Below are 22,149 nucleotides of genomic sequence, written 5' to 3'. Positions count from 1 at the left end.
AAGTGTGTGAATGTGGTCGTTGTGGCCGAGTGGTGAAGGCGATGGACTAGAAATCCATTGGGGTCTCCCTGCTCAGGTTGGAGTCCTGCCAACAACGTTAAACTGTTGACAATTTAAATTTGACTCATTTTTCCTCCACACTGTCCTTCATCACAGCATTTAACATCAGGACTGCTCCCAGATCAGCTCCATGACCTCATCCCTGCACCAGAGTACCGCCCAAGTTCATCAAAAACGGCCAAGCATAAATATATAATATGTATATAATGTGAACACACCTTTACAGGTGCGTTAATGTGCTTAATAATAGAGAATGAGTGAAGGGTTTGTTCAGAGTGGAGTGCAGTACCACAGTCAGGCCAGCAGGTGGGGCTTTCGTTGGTGCTGTCGACCTAATTGCAGTATCTGTGCTCTGCCAGCAGAGGTCGTGCTTCACCACCAATCTTCTCGGGTGTCTGAGTGGTGCCGCCATGTTTAGGTCGTAGCAGGAGGACGTAGGTTGGTACTTGGCAGTTCGGACGTAGCGAAAGTCAGTTATGAATGGAGGGCTGAGTTGGAGCAGAGGGGGGACAGGATCCTGGGGGTGGACTGTCTTTCGGGGGCTGAGGTGTCTGGTGGTCTTGGTGGACCCTCTGCATCTCAAGCTGAGACCACAGAGTCCTGTGTTCTTGAGTCATTGTGTATAGTCTCTGTTGTTGGAGAGCTCAGTGTGGTCCCTGATGGTCTAGTGGCTAGGATTCGGCGCTCTCACCGCCGCGGCCCGGGTTCGATTCCCGGTCAGGGAGTGAGTTATTTAGAGGTTGAGGGAGAGGTGATCAGGTGGTCCACGTGATGGTGGAGGTGATGAACTGTGAATCCATCATGGCTCCACTCTCACCCCCATTGTAGTGTTCTTGGTTCACTCTGCCATGGCCCCATGTTGAAGGGTGACTGTCTCATTCAGGTTCAACCCTTTGTTAGACTCTATTAAGTCACTGACTCCCAAACTCTGTAATCCTCCTTAGTAGCTTTGGTTATTGATGATCTGCAATGGTTCGTGGGGGGTGGAGCCTATCCCAGCAGCCCTCAGGTGAGGGGCGGGGTTTATCCTGGACAGGTCACCAGTCCATGGCAGGGCCAACACATAGAGACAGATTGATTATAAAAATGTTCATCCCCAGTTTGAAGTTAGAGACAGGATTTAAGTGTGGAAGGTTTTTGTCTTCAATTTAATTCTGAGTGTTGTAAACTGTTTCTAACAAACTCTACTGTTGAACAGTCAAAATGTTTTCTAACCAAGCTGAATGCTCTCATATACTTTTTAAAGTTGAGTTTCTTTCATGTCCTCCTGAGATCAAAGACAGAATTCTAGGTACAAATAAATACACTATCAAAGCCCCCTGATGACATCATATCATCAATTCTCTCTTTGATCTGGAGGCTCTTGCTTCAAATAAAAACCGTTGTTCCATGGAAAGATTTGCATATAAACACACAGACACACAGACACAGACACAGACACACACAGACACAGACACACACACACACACACACACACACACACACACACACACACACACACACACACACACACACTCCCAGTCACTAACCCATATTGTCACCACTTATAGCACCACTAGAGTATTGACAGAGATTCCACATGTTGGTCAACCAGAGAAGCTCCAACTGGTGAAGGTCATCCAACCCTGCATGAAGGTCAACCTCCATCATCTGCTGCTCATTAGCAGGGACTTAGCTCCAATGGTGGAGTGCTAGCTTAGCATGTGAGAGGGAGAGGGATCCATGCCCTCCTTCTCAGAATACTTCAGCTTGTTCTGTTGATCAGAGGAGCTGCAGGGTGATGAATGCTGATGTTTGTCCACTGCTGTGATAAAGTGTCCCCCTGTTACTGAGATGAGGATGAACACCTGCTCAGGTCAAAGCTGCAATCAAACCAGGGACTCTGAACCTCCCACACAGTGAAGGAGTTTGTCCTGCAGGTTGATGGACGCTTTGGAATTCCTTCAACATTGATTCCTTTCCTGTCTCCTGCTGAGTCAGCATCCAGAACCTGGTCAAGAGGAGGCTGAGAGCTCAGGAGGTGATGTGACGGCTGGTTGGACAACTCAGCAGCCAGAGCTTCCAGTCTGAGACCCCAGCTCCACACCATGGAGAGCCTCCTGGATGATGTCCTCAAGCAGCGTCCCTGTTTGTCTCCTGGCTGCACCTGGACGCCTTAACAGCTCTGAGAGTCCAGCAGTGTCGCTCTCTGTCCATCTGATGTCCGTCCTCTCCTGTGTTCATCCGTTGAGGAGAAGGGAGATGGATTTCTCTTCCTCTCTTCTCTCCAGACGACCTTCATGTGTCAAACTACTTTGTGCTGCTCAAAGATCAAACTGATCCAGTGGCTCCAGGTGCCTCCACCTCTCTGGACTCAATTCTGACTTTGATCTGTGTCTGTCCAGCCAGTCCTGAGTGGATCCAACAGTTTCCCATGGGTGACTCTGTCGTGGTCTCTCTCCTGCTGTCTCCAACTCTCAGAGTGCTTCTACTGGTTTCTCTCCATCGTCCCTGTTGCTAGGCAGAGCACTGGTGAGGACTGAGGCCAGTGATGTCATCACCTCCAGCTGAGACCTGCCAGGTGGTCCTGCTTCATTCAACTCTGCTGCCTCTGCCACTGCCCTGACTGGTGAGGCTGACAGCAGGTTCTCTCTCATCTAAACTCTCTGTTTACAATGGAGGCTGAAATCCTTGTGATTGGTGGTTCAATCATCAGGTCTGTTGAACTCCCAGGTGCCATCACCTGCTGTCTTCCTGGTGCCAAATTTGTGGACATTATTGAACGTCTCCAGGACTCATCGACCTCCACCCCTCCTGCAGGTTCTCCCTGTCTCTGTGTGGGTTCTCTCTGGTTCTCCAGCTTCCTCCCACAGTCCAAAGACATCAAGAGGGTAGTGGTTACCTGGACACTCTAAATGACTGAGTGTGAATGGTTGTCTGTCTGTGTGTGCTGATCCTGGGATGGACTGGCGACCCATCAAGGGTGAACCCCCTCCTCACCCATTGTCAGCTGTGATAGGCTCCACCCCCACGAACCATTGCAGACAATCAGTATAGAAATGGAAACTTAGCTGCTATGTTGAATCACAAAAACCTTCTGAAGACTTCTTTTGCTTCAGTGGAAAAGTAGAATGTTATTAACTCTCTCAATGATTTGAATTCTGACTTCCACCTCTTTTTATCAGATCCACATTTCAAAACAACCAGGTTTATTTGGCTCCTTTCTTTTAGCAGAGGATGGTTTTGATCCATCAACCTCTGGGTTCTGGTCCCAGCTCTCTTCCTCTGCTCCTCTCTGCTCCTCTCTGCTCTACCATCTATTAAACAGGCCTTGATTTAGTATTATTTATTTCTTTTATTATTATTATTAATTATTTTATTGACTTCACCCTGATAACCAGGAGGTAACCTGGTAGTCAGAGCAGCGGTGCTCAGGTCTGTGGACTCAGAGGAGGATTATGTCTGGATCTTTTCTTTTGATGTCCTGCTGTCTGCTCTTTGCTTTTGGAGCTTCCTTCAACAACTACCAGGCCTCCTGGGTACTGTCGGAAACATGGTCAAGTTCTTCTGACTTCTCCAGTAACGTCCTGCTCTCATTGGTCTGTCTTCATTTTGACTCCTCCCACTGCCACAATGACCAGCCTTTATACTCTTGGTGACTGGGGCCCTGGTTGCTGCAGGCCTCAACACCAGCCTGTGGTTGTGAGCAGGGCAGAACAGAACTGACAGTATCTCCCATGCAGGACCTGGGTCAGCGCCTGGTGCCAGCTGGCCAACGTCCTGGAGTTCATTCAGCCTGGAGAACCAGGTGCTGGCTCCTTCTTTTACCAGGCAGGAACGGGCAGCAGATCCAAGATCAGTAGGTGTGGATGAAAAAATGAAGAAAAAATAAAAACGAGAAAAAGCAGTTTGGTTTGGAGTGCATTCCTGCCTGATGATCTTGATTGGTACAACTCTCCTTCAAGTGTGGGGAAAACAGCAAAAAGAGTAAAAAACTTGACATTGAGAGAACAAAGACTTCTAAGATCAAACACAAAACTCTGAGATCAAAGGTTGAAGTTCCCCAAGGTTCAGTTTTAGCTCAGACCCTCTTCAAGGTGGAACCAGCAGAGGTGCTCAGTAGAGACAACTGGAAAGCAGCAGGACAGAACAGAGGCTCTCCACAATGGCAGGAGACAGGAAACAGGTTTGGACCATCTGGGCTTCTGTCCACTTTGATGTTTTTCAAACATTGAAGGAAATTGTAAAAATCAACATTGTGGTAAACGTTGGTTTGCCAGTGTGTTTACATCAGGATTTCTATTTGAGAGTGTTTGCTCATCTGTTCCAGAAGCTTCTTCTAGAGTTGACCCTGGATGAGTGGAGGGACCTTTTTGACCATCAGGACTGGTTTTTGATGGCCTGATGGTGCATCGGGGTCATCATGGTCCTCCACCATCTGCAGGGGTTCCAGGACTGTTGTGGTGTTTGTGGGAACTGCAGGGAGAAGCCCTCAGACCTGGAGAGGAAGTCCTGATACCAGCAGACCCCTCACCACCTGCAGCCTTTTCCAGCTCCACCAAACCCACCATTCACTGCCTCCTCATCATCTGGGGATCAAAAGCAGCTCAGACCTGCTGCAGCTCAGAGACCTCAGCCATTTTTAGGATGTCTCCATGATTCTCCTTCACAGGATTTTCATTCAGAAACAAGAGAACTGTCAAAGACCACAACAGTTTTCAGCTTGCTGCTAAACAGTACTTCAACTACCATTCCACTGTGTAATGGCAGTGACTGATGTGTACTATATGCAGTACTAATCAAGTACAGCTCTGACTGATACTTTATCTCCAGTGATAGGAAGGATAAGAATGTTGAAATGGACCCAGCAGGAAGAGAATCTCAAGTCATGGCAACTTTACTGAGCAGCACTCAGTTAAGTTCAGGAAACACCAGACATTTGTACCACCTGTCAATGAAGTAGTCAGTAAAATAAATACCGTAAATCACCAATTAACAGCCTGGTGTCAAAGTTCCGCCGGGTCTCATTTGATGGCCGAGGGTCCGACCTCATTTTGTAAAGTAGACGCCTGTCTCAAATAAACGCCAGGCTTGTTTAAACGCCTGGGGGCCGTTATTTGAGATCAATGTTATCTTAACTTGGTTTCATGTAAGATTTTGCAATTTATTTTTACTTCCCAGTAATTTATGTCTCATGATGTCAGTGCACCGCAGACAGCAAATCTTCAAGCTCACGGTTCCATGCAAAAAAAAAGATCTTCAAGGTGGTAACGCGTCATTGTGAATGTGTAGATCTGCTATTTTGGCTGCATGAGACTGTCGTGGAAGTGGAAGGATACGGGCCTCAAGTTGTCACGCCCCTTTTCTTACTAATAAAGTGTTCTTGTGTAAAGTGTTCTCTGGACAATCTTGATATTTGCACTACTGTTCTTTAAAGTACTTCAGTATATTGTTATACCTTGTATACCTATTGCTAAAAAAATAATAATAGTGGCCCAGTGCTGGCCAGCGCCAAAATAAAAGCCTGTTACCAAGAGACGCCTGGTCTCTTTTAAACGCCTGGGGTCCACATCGATTTTGCTACTAATTTGTCATTTATGGTACATATGCACGCGCACACACACACACACACACACACACACACACACACACACACACACACACACACACACACACACACACACACACACAGCCTGTCTTCAGTATAAAATGGTCTGTCACGTTCTCTCACGTTGGAAGATTTCTCTGACTCCATTGTGAATAAAGAGACTCTTCATCTGCCACCTGAGTCTTGATCCACTGATTCCTCTGATCCACCTCTTTCTGCTCCAACAAGGCTGACATGGATCAGGTGGGTCCATGTCAGCCAATCAGGAGGTTTCTCCTCTCAGTTAATTTTCTTCATCCCAGTTTAGATTGATTCTCCTCAGCCTGATGAAGGAGCATCTGATCAGGTGTTTGGCTGCTTGTTGGTTGTAATTCCATAGATTTTAATCTCAGATGTTATAGAATTAATAAGAACATCTTAAAGACCTTTGTCCAACACTTGAAACTCACCTGTCTGTCCAGGCCCAACTGGCCTTTGGTAGTGAGGTGGTGGATGCATGTGTTTGAAATGAGGCTGGTGTTGCTGTGAGGAGCCACTAGAGGGAGACACCTGTCGTTCCTCCCAGCTGACAATGAGGCTTCACAGCTGCATTGGAAGCTGTCCTTTATTGGTCCCAACTGTCTTGAGCTCAGGGGCCTAACTCACCAACAACACTTCCTCCTGGTCATGTGGTCTGTTTGTCAGGAGATTCCCAATCCAAAGTTGTTGACACACAAGAGAAGAAAACACGTCAAAGTTTGTTCATTTTTATGAATCAAACTGAAAATGAACAGAAGAGTGACAATGAAAATGGATTCAAAAATAATAAATAATCATGAATAATGAATAAATACTCAGAATTTACTGGCATTTGACTGCATTTTGTGGTTAATCAGTAGATGAAAGGGTTAGGATTAGTTAGGCACTTTATAATTAAAATTGACTTGACTTGACTTTTAAGTTAGAATTAATTTTAAAGCAGAAAACCTTCCCTCTTCAATCCTGTCACTCAGTGTTGTAAACTGTTTCAAACGAATTCTACTGTTCAACAGTTCAAGTGTTTCTAATGAAGCTGAATGTTCTCCTCTACTTTCCTCAGTTGTGTTTCTTTCATGTCCTCCTGAGATCAAAGACAGAATTCTAGCTCCTGTCAAAGCCCTGATGACATCATCAGGAATTCTGACTTTGATCTGGAGACTCTTGCTTTAATCTGAATTTGACCTGACTAATGTTTTAGTTTAGGTTGCATGACACCGACCACCTCATCTCTCCTGATGGACTGGTGACCTGTCCAGGGTGAACCCTGCCTCTTGAACAATGTCACCTGGGATCAACCCCCCCCCATGACCCTTAAAGGACAAGAATAGAAAGTGGATGAAGGGATGGACTCAACACTGAAATCAGCTGATCTGATCCACATTCTAATGTTTCCTGTCCCTCTTTAGGAGTCAGGAGAATAGTAGTGTATATAATAATGTATATCCAACCTTGTAGTATCTTTCCAAAGCTTTTAGTACTTCTTCTTGTTTCTACTTGTAGTTTTAGTGTCTGGATCTTTTCTTTTGATGTCCTGCTGTCTGCTCTTTGCTTTTGGAGCTTCCTTCAACAACTACCAGGCCTCCTGGGTACTGTAGGAAACATGGTCAAGTTCTTCTGACTTCTCCAGTAACGTCCTGCTCTCATTGGTCTGTCTTCATTTTGACTCCTCCCACTGCCACAATGACCAGCCTTTATACTCTTGGTGACTGGGGCCCTGGTTGCTGCAGGCCTCAACACCAGCCTGTGGTTGTGAGCAGGGCAGAACAGAACTGACAGTATCTCCCATGCAGGACCTGGGTCAGCGCCTGGTGCCAGCTGGGGCACCGCTTTAACCTGGACCCCTAGAAGATCTTCTCCAGGAACTGGCCTTTTTGGTTCCATCAAGGCCTGAGAGGATGGTGAAGAGTGATCCTCCACCAGGCAGCACAGTCAGCAGCAGCCATTTTGTTCCACTAGAATCAAGTATGATAGTGACAGACTGGTGAGTACTTGCTAACTAACACTTCCTGTTTTTACTGCTGTTCTTCCATGAATGTGCTCATGTTGGCTGGTCCCCAACCACAGTTTCAAAGCCATGATGACATCTTTCATCAACAATCAGACTTATTTTTTCTCTATTTGGACAAATAAGGTTCCAACTGACACGGCTGGCCAACGTCCTGGAGTTCATTCAGCCTGGAGAACCAGGTGCTGGTTCCTTCTTTTACCAGGCAGGAACGGTCAGCAGATCCAAGATCAGTAGGTGCAGATGTCTGCTTTGACTGGTAGGAGGAAAGAGAGCAGGAGAGCTGGTCAGAGACAAAGACAGATCATGAAGAAGGAGTGCTGTATTCTGCTAGCACATGCTAGTGACAGTCAGAGATCAGGAGTCTCAGCAGGGAAAGATTCATCTCTTATTTCAGAGGACGATTGGACGTTCACTGGAAGACTGTGAATGTTTGAGGGTCAGAGGAGAAAAGAGGACAAGTGCACCTGTTGTGTGTGATGGGGCACCAGCATGGAGGAAGTTGTCAAACATTTTGAGTGAAAAAGCGTGAATCTTCAAGTAAAGAATTAAAATGATTTAGTTAACAATGAGGTCTCTGTCATAAAACAAAAGGAACAACTGACTCCCTCACCATTTCCACCTTCTTCAACAGATTCACATTTCAAAATAACCAGGTTTATTTTGTTCCCTTCTTTTAGCAGAGGATGGTTTTGATCCATCCACCTCTGGGTTCTGGGCCCAGCACGCTTCCTCTGTAAATCCATATTTTGGGTTCTGGCTTGTTCTGCTTTTCATTTCGTGTTTGTATTAAAGTTCTGTTGCTGAAAAAAAGACTTTTTTGCTTTTTTAAAAACACACACACACACACACACACTACAGCCAAGCATATAGAATGATACAGTCTGAGGTGGTTTTGACTGGTAGGCACCAGTGTGCACTGTTTGGCACTGAAGTCACGTGACTGAAGTCATCCAGTCATGACTGAAGTCATCCAATCACGTGACTGAAGTCATCCAGTCATGTGACTGAAGTCATCCATTCATGTCAGTGATGTCACTCTGCAGGACTGTCACTGCCGTCTCATTCTAGAAAAGAATCCAGACTCCACCTGTGGCTCCATGATAACTGAGGGACCTCTGGTTGGAGGCTGGACGATGATGTTTGGTCTGGGGGGGTTAAGATGGTGGGGCTGTTTCAGTTCTAGTGCTGAAGGCTTTCACCATGACAGTCAGACTCTCCTCTGTCCTTCATGGTCCCTCAAATGTGCAGTGTGGACCTCACACACTGAATTTAGCCTGAAAACTCTTCATGAACAGCAGGAGACTCAGAGTCTCTGTGGCGCTCGGCTGTTAACAGAGAGGCTGGTGGTTGGAGCCCCCCAGGGACCAGGACCAGGCTCTACTGGTGCTGAGGACTCTGTTGATCAGCTGCTGAGTTGCTACTTGATGTCCACATTGGTCTGTTTCATCCTGAGTAGTTTGATCCTAGCAGAGTCGCTGCATCGATGATCTGAATGTGGACGGACAGATTGACCCTCCACAGCAGACGCCTGTCACAGATCTCTGGATGAGACACTTTGAGGTAAAGCCAGGTTCTGCCAGTCCCACTCACATGTTTCAATCACATGTTCAGAGATGGGTTTGTTGTTCCTGAATCCATTTCTTATTTTCTGATCACCTTGTGGATTGTTCATCATTCTCCTCATCACCATACTTTAGGTTGCAGTACGAACACCTGAGTTAGTCTGGGGTTGCAGGAATCATACAGCATCCAGATAATAGCAGGTTGAAACATTTATTTAAAAGAGTTTAACATGGTTACACACACACACACACACACACACACACACGCACACACACACACACACACACACACACACACACACACACACACACACACACACACACACGCAGCCTTTCTTTGGTATAAAATGGTCTGTCACATTCTCTCACATTGCACAACAACACAACAAACAAAGACGGCAGGTCCAGTGTGGTCCTGATAAGACCACTGGACTGCAGGGTCCCAGTATCACTGGTGACAATGGTTTTACCAGCTGGGACCTTGGACAAGAACTTCTCAGAGGAAACTCATCATGGAGGCTCAGTGAAGAAAACTAGACCTGAGCTGCCTGCTGGAACCTAGCAGGTGAAGGACAGAGCTCCACCTCTTTAGAGACACCACCACTGTGGGCTCATGTTGGCAAAAGAAGTGGGTCAGTTTTTGACACACACATACACACACACTTGGATATACATGCCTTTAACTGCTTCAATTACTGCAGGAACCAACCAGAACCATCCAGAACCTGAACCTCTATATCTGATTCTGGGTCTGTTTGTTTCCATAGGCTAGCACACGGCACAGGTCGGCCTGGTTTTAGAAAGTTTCTTGGAATCCTTATTATCAATAAAGTATTAAATATTTTGCATAATAAATGCATGCATGGCCTCATATTTTGCCATTTTAACGTGCTTTAAGTTGACGGTGCCCACCTGTCGTGTCAATGTTTCTATGTTTGTCTGTTCTGGTCTGAATGAAAGAGGAGGTTTTCTTGGTCATGTGATGTGGATGAGAGTTCAACTAGAACTTCCTGATTCAACAGGATTTGAGTTTGTTGGGATTTTGTCAAAGACACCAACCAAACCTCTGAGTGGTGCAGATGTCTGCTGCCTCCTCAGAGCAGACTGGAGCTCAGCCTCACTCACCTGTGGGAGCCCCAGCAGAGCCACGGTGTGATGGAGTTTCAGTTTAGGATCCAAGATGCTGGATTGAATTGGTGTTTTGTGTTTTTAGGCCTCCTGGCACCGATGAATGAATGAACCATTGTTCCAGAGGGAGCTGGTGTCAGGTCAGTCCCTGTTTCTACAAGACCTCCTGCTGCAGAGCCACACTGGGAAACATCCATCCATCCATTTTCTTCCACTTATCCTGTTTAGGATTGTGTGTGTGTGTGTGTGTGTGTGTGTGTGTGTGTGTGTGTGTGTGTGTGTGTGTGTGTGTGTGTGTGTGTTAAGTCACAACAAAGTTCTCTCATGACTCTTTACTAGTAGAGCAGGTCCAGCACCAAACTGCTTCAATGAATCTACACCCAACAATTCTCCACCAGCAGCACATCCTGCAACAGTGGTGATGAACACCTTCCTTTTAACAGGCAGGAACGTGGAGCAGATCCAGGATCAGTGGGGACGGCCTTCTGCTTTGACCGGGTGGGGGGAAAGAGAGCAGGAGAGCAGGGCAGAGACAAAGACAGAGAATGCTCTCCTAAAACAACGACTGTTCAGTCAATGGTAGAGCAGAGTGGAGCAGAGGAAGCGTGCTGGGCCCAGAACCCAGAGGTCGATGGATCAAAACCATCCTCTGCTAAAAGAAGAAAAATAAAATGAACCTGCATCTTTAGAAATGTGTGTCTGTTAAAAAGAGGTTCATAAGGATTTTTTCTTCCTCCACAATCACCAATGATTGTGAGAGTTAACAACAGTCCACTTTCTGACTGAAGCAAAAGTAGACTTCAAAAGGTTTTTCTTTTTCAACATGGCAGCTAAATTTCCATTTCCATTTCCTGCAGGACAGGTTAAAAAAAGGGAATGTCATGACCAAACTGGGAAACATCCATTTTCTTCCACTTATCGAGGGGGGTGGGGGTGGGCTGGAGCCTATCAATGTAAAACATTTGAAATTCAGATCCCTCTTCTTTTCACAATCCTGCTCCAGCAGAGTGGCTCAGCAGAAGAGAGCTGGGCCCAGAACCCAGAGGTCAATGGATTGAAACCATCCTCTGCTGAAAGAACAAATAAAACAAACCACAACCAGGCTCTACAATCAGTACCCCCCCCCCCCCCCCCCATCTGGGACCAAAGGTTTGCACCTACAGCTCCTAAGGAGCTTCCTTGGGCCACTCTCCCCTTTTGGCTCCACCCCCTTTAAGGAAACCACCAGGAAGAGGTGAGGACTGACCGTGACGACTGAAACTGCCACATTTACATGAGACAAACTAGATCAACACTAAATACCAGGCCTTGCACAGTGATTCCCACTGACTGACACTGGGGTCTACATTTTCCACAGGCAGGATGGCCGGTCCCCCTGTGCTTCCCAGGTCCCTCCCTGGAACACATGGCATAGAAAATGTTTCACATGTTTGCTGATTCAATAAACCTGACCCTTAACATGTGTGTGTGCCTCTAATTTACATAAACTGTTAATACCAAGACAAATGCTACCTTCAATTAATCATTGATGTCATGGAACCCTTGGTCTCCATTACATTGGTCAACCAGAGAAGCTTCAACTGGTGACGCTCATTCAACCCTGCATGAAGGTCAACCTGCATCATCTGCTGCTCATTAGCAGGGAATTAGCTCCAATGGTAGAGCGCTCGCTTAGCATGTGAGAGGTAGAGGGATCGATGCCCTCATTCTCCAGAATACTTTAACTTGTTCTGTTGATCAGAGGAGCTGCTGGGTGATGAATGCTGATGTTTGTCCACTGCTGTGATAAAGTGTCCCCTGTTACTGAGATGTGAATGAACACCTGCTCAGGTCAAAGCTGCAATGAAGTCAAGTCATCACCCTGTAAAGCACCAAGTAACAAAAGTTACACTTTACAAGTAGAACAGGTCCAGTTCAACACTCCTTAAATGAATTTACACCCAACAATTCTTCATGAGCAAGCACATCCTAGCTTAGGCCCAACTTTTCTTGGCGCTCTCCCAGATGCTTGGGAGCTGCTGGGGGAGCGCTAGTTGGGCCTAAGCTAGGCGCTAAGCTAAGGCGGTCTGCACCAGCTAGTGAGGGCTGGCTAGCTCTCGCAGCTTTTGGTGCAGAGCCGCTGCAGGTCCAATTCAACATCGCTAAGCCTCACCTCCAACACAACAAAAAACTACATTTAACACACTTATCAGTATCACTAAAGGAGGCAGAGGAGGAACAAAACATGTGGCACTCTGAGCAGGAGAGAGGAGAACAAGAGGGAGAAGCCATCGTTAACTTAGAGTGCAAAATTTATAAGGCAGAAAGACTGTTGCTACCAGAATGATGGTCTTTTAAACTTCAGCCAAATAAAGCAATTAGGGATTAATTTTTGGTGGGTAATTAGTCAATGAAATAAGGAATTAGCAGGGAGGATCACACTTTAGCGAGCACAATGAAGCAAGGCTCTACGTTCAGCAACACAGAAAAAGGAGTTGAGGTCACACGCTTCCTGCAACCAAGGTCAAAAATCCAGGACGGATGAAGGGGAGGACAACAAAGACAAAGACACAAGAAACAGAGATAATAACCATCAACTCCATAACAACCATAACAAATATAACCATACAGAACATATATAACAAATATAAAAAGAAAAGTATGAAAAGATATGTCACCTCTGGTTAGATACCCTGATTTGCATTTGTGTCTGTCAGCATTTTCATTTTCATGTTAAAGCCTCCAGAATGAGGGGAGGGGTCAGGGGCAGTTTTCTGTGTCGTCTGCAAACTGAATTACAGGAAACCTGAACTTCCACTGTCAATGTATCCAACTGATGAATAATTGTTTGATTTATACATAGATAACTTGTAGTTATTGCCCACACACACACACACACACACACACACACACACACACACACACACACACACACACACACACACACACACATTTTGTGAAACAACTCAGGAGACATCAGGTGTTTTACTCAGAGGGATTCATTCATGATAAATGAGCATGGAGGAGACCCAGTAATCATCAACACAAGCGTCACATGAGCAGGTCACCACCCACTGTCACTGATTGGTTCTTGTAAGAGTCACTCCTAACGCCATCAGGAGGTCATTTTTTGTCTGCCCTGTCTTAACTGTTGGAGCACAACTACAGCCTGAACTCTGCCACTACCTTATCCCTCCCTAACATCCTCATACAGACCCACTATCTGGACTAGCCTGACCCCCCTGACCCTCATCAGTCACTCCTAGTGCCTCCCACTGGAGGAATAGGAGCGTCTGTGAGCTCTGACTGTTGGGATGCACATCCATGTGATGGAAGAGCTGTTTTAAACAAGGAATCATTTGACCTCTTGACCTGTGTGGGCAGGTACAGAGGGACGATTCCATCATGAACAATAATATTACTAAACAAATGGGTCTTTAGCTTCTTTCTGAAGGTGTCCACAGCGTCCTCATGTCCAGTGGGAGAGCGTTCCAGATTCTAGGAGCTGCAACCTGGAAGGTTCACTCTCCTTCAGTGAGGCTGAATCCCTGTGGTCAGGGAGGATAAGGGACCCCACAGGTGTCACTAAAGTGCTTTAGACTGCAAAGCACTCAGCTAATCAAGCTGGGATCAACTGCTGTGGTGATCAAGGTATCATCATATATAACAAACAAAGAAAACAAAGTTGAGGAAAAGCACACAAAGAAAAAACTATGAACATGAACAGAGCATCTTCTACACCAGATGTCACACGGCTCAGTAGACCTCTGGTTTGACCCGCAGCAGGTCCAGTCTCCAGGGTACCCCCATCATTCTGCTTTTCAGTTGCAGGACATGCAGCAGAATGCCGTCGCTCCTCTGCAGAAGAACATGTGAGAGCGTCTGCTTGCTCTTCTCTGGCTGGACGTAGGGGAGAGTCTGTTTGCTCTTCTCTGGCTGGACGTAGGGGAGAGTCTGCTTGCTCTTCTCTGGCTGGACGTAGGGGAGAGTCTGCTTGCTCTTCTCTGGCTGGACGTAGGGGAGAGTCTGTTTGCTCTTCCCTGGCTGGACGTAGGGGAGAGTCTGCTTGCTCTTCCCTGGCTGGACGTAGGGGAGAGTCTGCTTGCTCTCCTCTGGCTGGACGTAGGGGAGAGTCTGTTTGCTCTTCTCTGGCTGGACGTAGGGGAGAGTCTGTTTGCTCTTCCCTGGCTGGACGTAGGGGAGTGTCTGATTGCTCTTCCCTTGCTGGACGTAGGGGAGAGTCTGTTTGCTCTTCCCTGGCTGGACGTAGGGGAGTGTCTGTTTGCTCTTCCCTGGTTGGACGTAGGGGAGTGTCTGTTTGCTCTTCTCTGGCTGGATGTAGGGGAGAGTCTGTTTGGTCTTCAGAAGTTCGCTGAACCTTCGCTTGAAGGCCATGATTTTCCTCTTTCAAACAGCTTTTTAAATCATGAAGATTTCCCAGGATTTCCCAATGAGCACTGCTCCTTTTCTTCTTTTGTGTTCTCACTGCACATAGAAGACTCTGAACTTCACCTTTCAGACTGCCAGTCTTTGTGGGGTCCTGGTCCTTCCTTGATTCAAGGTGGGCCAACTCAGCAGTGAAGGTCTCTGTCTCCTGAGATGCAGTAGAAACTCGTCTCCTCAAACATCCATTTTCTGCCTCTCTCTCCTCACTCTGGGACCTCAGCTGTTCAAGAGTCGTCTTCTTCTCAGTGAGTTCTTCCCTCATTTTGTTCTTCTCTGCCTGGATGGAGTTGAGCTCACACTTGAGGTCACACTTCTCCTTGTAAACTATCTTCACCTCATGCTGAAGACTGTGGACTTGTGTGTTCAGGTCTCTGATCTGAGTCTGGTTCTCCTCCCTCACAGATTCAAGGTTGCCCACCATGGCAGACATGTTCTCTACCAGCTGATATGCAATGATCTTCTCTTGTCCAAGACTAGAAACCTGTCCCCACAAATTCTGGTTTTCTGTCCATCTCTTGTCACACAGAGACTGAAGCTGATCAAGAGCACTTTTCTTCTCAGTCAGGTCTTCCTCAAGACATTTCATCTCCACCTGTTCACTCTCCCTCAGAGACTGAACGTGGGTCAGCTCTTTTCTGAGCTCATTGTTCTCTCCATCAACCCTCCTCCCCTCACACTGAAGACTGTGGACTGTTGCGATCAGATCTTCTATCTGAGTCTGGTTCTTGTCCTGGTCCATTTTGAGGTTGGCCACCACAGCAGTGAGGTTCTGGAGCTCCTGGATTGCTCTTTTATTCTCACTTTCAAGAGTAGAAACTTGTTCCCTCAAATTCTGGTTTTCTGCCTGTGTGTTGTCACACAGAGACTGAAGCTGCTCAAGGGGAGCTTTCTTCTCAGTCAGGTCCTCCTGCTCTGTCAGCCTTAGAGATGAAGGAGCAGGATCACATTGACCAGCATCATTCAGTGGATAAATCCAGCTCCTACTGAGATCCACCAGATCTCTGAATGCTCCAACGATACAATCCAATGGAGTCATAGCCTTCTGTCCTGGGTTGATCTGAAGATCTTGAGCCAGACTAAATCACCTGGAACTGTGAAGTGTTTAAAGACCAAAACTGCCCCATAAATGTGGAGTCTGGGTTCTTTTCTATAATGTGATGGCAGTGACAGTCCTGCAGAGTGACATCACTGACATGACTGATGACTTCAGTCACATGACTGGATGACTTCAGTCACATGACTGGAGGACAGTGTAGATGCCAATGTAGAGGTTGGGGAAATAGTCTCTGAGAATCCAGCTTGAAGCCACGCCCTCCTTGTTCTTCAAAAACCCAAACAGCGACCATCAGTCTCCCTCAAATCCTGTACTTGGTTCAGTGTTGCTGTTCCATTTTGCAGCAGCAGGTGTCGCTGTGATACCAGGTTCAGTTCAAGATTCCCAACTCCAGCTCATGTTGGTGACCTCAGTGGCAGGTAAAATGGTGCTTCAGTGGATCATGTGATCAACTCATGTGTGTCCTCACTGTTCCACAGGTCTGTCAAATGTTCTGCAAAATAGTTGGACCCAGCAGAGCTGCTAGATTAGGAGTTGATGGAGTCGTTGCAGATACCAGGGTCCAAAGTCCAGCTTGAACCTGGTTTGTGCAGTTCTTTGTCAAGCTAGCAGCCATTCTTTTCACTGCCAAGCTAAAGTGACTTCTGTCAACAAAGGTCAACATACAAAAGGATATTTCTACTGGCAGTTCAAGATTTTGATCAAACTCCTTTTTCAGAGCTGGAACCTTCCTCTTGTGTCAGCTTTCTGTTCCCATCTCTATGTTAACGGTCAGTTTTGATCCACGTCTTCAATCAGCTGTAAAATAAACTAAAACAATTTTCTATCCTCCAAGTTGTTTCCATCTCTTGTTTCCTTGTTAGGCTTCCTTATCCATGGAAATATTGGTTTGAATATTTAGTTGTGGGCCTCTGGACCTTTTTTTAGTCACTAAACCCTCAATTTCAGTTTAAAAAATGGTAAAATGAACCTCAAGAAAATCCTAGAAATGAACCAAAGGTTGTTGTGTTTCCTGACCGTTACTGAGGGTGTTAGAACACATCTCTGACATGGACTGGTTTGATTTAGTATTCATTTTAATATCATTCACTATTGGAACATCCATGGTGTTATGGGTCAGTTTAGACCCTCATAAATTTATTTCAAGAAAAAGGCAAAAAAGTCTTTTTTTCAGCAACAGAACTTTCATACAAACACAAAATGAAAAGCAGAACAAGCCAGAACCCAAAATATGGATTTGGAAGGTCAACAAACAACAACCAGTCAAGCAAATCAAACCAACAGAAACCACTGACTGGTTCAAAACCAGTAAAAAACAAAAACAGAGGAAAAGTCTCTGTGTGTAAGAACATGCATGTGTGTGTGTGTGTGTGTGTGTGTGTGTGTGTGTGTGTGTGTGTGTGTGTGTGTCAAAAACTGACCCACTTCTTTTGCCAACATGAGCCCACAGTGGTGGTGTCTCTAAAGAGGTGGAGCTCTGTCCTTCACCTGCTAGGTTCCAGCAGGCAGCTCAGGTCTAGTTCTCTTCTCTGTGCCACCATGATGAGTTTCCTCTGAGAAGTTCTTGTCCAAGGTCCCAGCTGGTAAAACCACTGTCACCAGTGATACTGGGACCCTGCAGTCCAGTGGTCTTATCAGGACCACACTGGACCTGCCGTCTTTGTTTGTTGTGTTGTTGTGCAGGTCGATGGGAGAACGAGGCTGATGAGAGTCCCTGAAGCTCCCATGACTGGGAGAGGAGCTGCTGGCAGTGTTGCTGACAGTGCACTTCTGACTTCAGGTTTGGCTCTGATTGTTGCTTTATCATCTTATTTTGATAACTGGTCCAGACAGACCCTCACTATTTGATCATTCAGTGAACAACATTTGTTGGTTTGATTTGGTTGAACTAGAGGTTCTTGACAAAGTCAGAAAGCCTTGATGCAGTCAACAAATTGATGTGGTTCTTTGATGCATTTAAAACCTCCAACAAGTCACACAGGAGGAAGGTTAAATCATGTGACCATCATCATAACAGCTGTTGACCTTGTTTAACTAGTTGGTGGTGCTAAATATTGCCAGCTTGCTAACATTAACTAGCTAACATTGCTGGCTAGCGAATATTATTTTCTAACTTCAGGCCTAAATTTTGGATTGATTGTTAAAATTGCTCACCTCACCTTTGTAACACCACGTTTTGTCTTGATGATGTCATTGTCACTGCCTTTCTGATTCTAAAATATAAATGCATCCAAGAATAAAAATGTTAAACTGCCCCTCCATGGAAACATCATATTTAATATATTGCAATATTCTTTTCCAGTGTACTACACTATATTTTTGTTTTATCAGAGACTTTAATGTCTGTCTTTGATGTCTAAACTCTGACTCTCCTGTTATTGGTGCTGACTGAATTCTACCCCCTGACAGACTGGGAAGGCTCATATTGGTGATGTCATCATAAATATATGAAGGTCTTGTTTCAAAGTAACTTGTTATTTTGTTCTTGGTTGTCATGGTGACTCGTGGTATCGGGGCTCCTTTGATGATGTCATTTTGTCGTGGATGTGCACGTGTGACACTCAAGGTGAACACACTCACAGCTGATTGGACCAACTCAGATCAGCTGTTCTGAACCTGATACTCAGAGTTTCCATCTCAGTGTCAACTCAGGAGTGACTGAGGAGAAGAGTTTCAGAACAACCACAGTTGGGGGACTTCCATCCAGCAGCCATTTTCTATCCCTGTAAGGAGTTCAGGGATCTGGAGCTGCTGGGTTCAGGTGGATCCAGAACACAAGATGGAGGTCAGTCAGGACCCCAGAAGGAGACCAGCATCTGGAAGGTGGAGATGCTTTAATCTGACACTGTTTTGTCAACAGTTCTGAAATCAGAACAACAATAAACAGTAGTATTTCCACCTGCTGCTCCTGCATGTATTCAAGTGAACAGGAACACAGATTCATGCTCAACTTCTCCTGTGTGTTCATCCACAGCCACTAAACAACAACAACCAAACAAAGGGGGTTTGCTAGCGTGGCTGCTGAGGTAGAGAGGCTCTGTTTAAATTGGGTCCTTTTACCATTTTTTCCCCGGCTTCTTCAAGCAGTGCTGTCGTCACTTCCTGTGACCATGGGAGGGAAGGGGTCCCCCTTCAGAATAAGTTTGAAATCATTGTTACTTCCTCTTCAACATGCCTTTAGCAGACCAACTCACTGACTAGCTCAGTGAGGTAGTGTGGCTGAGTGGTCTAAGGTGCTGGATTTAGGCTCCAGTCTCTGAGGAGGTGTGGGTTCAAATCCCACCACTGCTGTCATGTCCCAGGTCTCTGGAGAGGTGTGGCAGGTCTCTCCCAGCCTCTCTGAGCTGGAGGTGTTGGCTGCTTTTATCACTCTGGGAAGAAAATGTCCTGAACTTGAGGTGTTCTCCTCATCTTGAACTCTCCAAAACAACAATGTGCAGTAACGCTGAGCTGCCTTCAAGCCAACAACATGGGCACAGTGTACCCAGAGCCACAGGCTCCTCCCAGTATATGCAGCACTGCCAGTGACCTCTGCTCCAGTGTAACGGAGACTCTCCAAACTGAAGCTGATCCAGGACCAGCTCAGGAGGAGCCATGGAGCAGACAGGCTCTCTGATTTAATGCTGCTGTCTATTGAGAGGAACATCCCAGTTGACTCCAACAAGGCTGCTGATGTCTTCAAACCCAGGACCAGAAGAAGAACCCTCCTCTGAGTCCACAGACCTGAGCACCGCTGCTCTGACTACCAGGTTACCTCCTGGTTATCAGGGTGAAGTCATGGTGAGGTGGTCAGTTGTTCCTTGGGTTTTATTCCAGAGGCCTGGGAGTTAAACACAGAATTAAATCATTTTAATTCTTTACTTGAAGTTTCACTCTATTTCCTGGAAATGTTTGACAACTTCCTCCATGCTGGTGCCCCATCACACACAACAGGTGCACTTGTCCTCTTTTCACCTCTGACCCTCAAACATTCCACCAGTGAACGTCCAGAAATTGAAGCATCAACAGTTCAGCAACAATGAATTCTTCAAATCACCTCTGAAATAAGAGATGAATCTTTACCTGCTGAGGCTTCAGAGCCAAATTGTGAACCTTCAACTCTCACATTCCTGTTCTTGTCTCAGTCCTGCTCTCCTAAATCAAGACCTGTTCAATAGATGGTAGAGCAGAGAGGAGCAGAGGAAGAGAGCTGGGACCAGAACCAGAGGTTGATGGATCAAAACTGTCCTCTGCTAAAAGAAAGGAGCCAAATAAACCTGGTTGTTTTGAAATGTGGATCTGATAAAAAGAGGTGGAAATCAGAATTCAAACCATTGAGAGAGTTAATAACATTCTACTTTACCACTGAAGCAAAAGTAGACTTCAGAAGGTTTTAGTGATTCAACATAGCAGCTAAGTTTCCATTTCTATACTGATTGTCTGCAATGGTTCGTGGGGGTGGAGCCTATCACAGCTGACATCAGGTGAGGAGGGGGTTCACCCTTGATGGGTCGCCAGTCCATCCCAGGACCAACACACACAGACAGACAACCATTCACACTCACAGTCATTTAGAGTGTTCAGGTAACCACTACCCTCTTGATGTCTTTGGACTGTGGGAGGAAGCTGGAGTACCAGAGAGAACCCACACAGAGACAGGGAGAACCTGCAGGAGGGGTGGAGATCGATGAGTCCTGGAGACGTTCAATAATGTCCACAAATTTGGCACCTGGGAGTTCAACAGACCTGATGATTGAACCACCAATCACAAGGATTTCAGCCTCCATTGTAAACAGAGAGTTTAGATGAGAGAGAACCTGCTGTCAGCCTCACCAGTCAGGGCAGTGGCAGAGGCAGCAGAGTTGAATGAAGCAGGACCACCTGGCAGGTCTCAGCTGGAGGTGATGTGTCTTCTTGCATGAAAACATACAATGCAGGCTTTGGAACAGAAACCTCATCTGCACAATTAGAAAGGACCTGTTCCTGAACCACAGGCTCATCAGTCCTGCTAAGATCACGGGCGCTGCTGAGACACTGTTGGAGACACTGTTGGAGACACTGGCGCAACCAGGGGTGGCACCAAGAGCGACTGGTGACTATTGGAAAGTACACAGGTAGGTGACCACTGCTGGAACATTCATGCTGAACAAGCAGGATCTCAAACATTGGTATTCTACTTAGGTGGCGCTACAGAGTTGGATGTACTTTTTTGACTACTCTGACTTTGCCTACATGCAGGAATGCTGCCCAGGCCTGTGCACTGCTAATGGGACTGATGGGTGCCCTCAACCTTGCATGCCCCCCACGACTGTGCTACACTTCTGAAGTGTTTCAAAAACTTCTCTTGGATCTGGATGGACTTCAACTGTCCCCCAAAGTCCACGCATTAAAGGTGAAATTGTCTTGAATGAAGATTTGAAGTGACAAACTTCACAATGCCAAACCGATGAGGTCAGGTTTGAATGGACGATGTTGCAGTTGAACAAGATTTGAAAGCACTTTGATGAAGCGTTTCAGGAGTTCTTGTCACGCTCACTGACTGTTACACACTTACGCTCACACACTCTCACACACTCACTTTACAGATGTGCGGTACACACACGGTGAAGAGGTTTTTGCTAAGAACATTTTTGTTTTGTTTTTTTAACAACATTTTTTTTTGTTTTTTTAAGAACATTTTTTTTTGTTTTTTTAAGAACATTTTGGTTAGTTTTTTCCTGAACGTACTTGTAACACATTGATTCTTAAAAATAAATATGTATTTGTACTTTGACTACTCTAAATTGACCGTAGGTATGAATGTGAGTGTGAATAGTTGTTCGTTTCTCTATGTTGGCCCACCGATGGACTGGCGACCTGTTCAGGGTTCAGCCCGTTGACGCTGGGATAGGCTCCACCCCCCCGTGACCCTTAATGTGTAGGAATGAGCGGAAGACAATGGATTGATGGATGTATTTATTTGTACTGTATTTTCGTTGTGTGATCCTCTTCCTGAGCCTGTCTACCTGGACAGTGAGGACCAACAGGACATCCTTGGTGCCTTTCTGAAGGCAGTACTTCATAGAACACCAACACAACTGAGCTTGACGGATGAAGTGCAGTTCATCTTTGGTGTTCTAGTTCCTGAGTGAGGCCTCACCATGGATATATTTTACAGAGTTTGTCCTTGCAGGAGTCAGTGACTTAATAGAGTCTAACAAAGGGTTGAACCTGAATGAGACAGTCACCCTTCAACATGGGGCCATGGCAGAGTGAACCAAGAACACTACAATGGGGGTGAGAGTGGAGCCATGATGGACTCACAGTTCATCACCTCCACCATCATGTG

At 46.0% G+C, this 22,149-nt stretch overlaps 2 non-coding genes across 2 annotated transcripts; both read left to right on the top strand.

Moving 5' to 3' along the window:
* Nucleotides 1–713: 713 nt before the first annotated feature.
* On the top strand, nucleotides 714–785 carry trnae-cuc (transfer RNA glutamic acid (anticodon CUC)). The gene has a single exon. It is a non-coding gene; the product is annotated as a tRNA-Glu (tRNA).
* Nucleotides 786–19,051: 18,266 nt separating this feature from the next.
* Nucleotides 19,052–19,133, top strand: trnal-uag (transfer RNA leucine (anticodon UAG)). Its single transcript has one exon. It is a non-coding gene; the product is annotated as a tRNA-Leu (tRNA).
* Nucleotides 19,134–22,149: the final 3,016 nt, after the last annotated feature.

The sequence above is a fragment of the Aulostomus chinensis genome, chromosome 1 (genome assembly GCF_037954235.1).
Source record: "Aulostomus chinensis isolate RoL2024-O1b breed Wild chromosome 1, RoL_Achi_v1.0, whole genome shotgun sequence".
NCBI classification, from domain to species: domain Eukaryota; kingdom Metazoa; phylum Chordata; class Actinopteri; order Syngnathiformes; family Aulostomidae; genus Aulostomus; species Aulostomus chinensis.
This window is presented reverse-complemented; position numbering and strand designations above follow the sequence as displayed.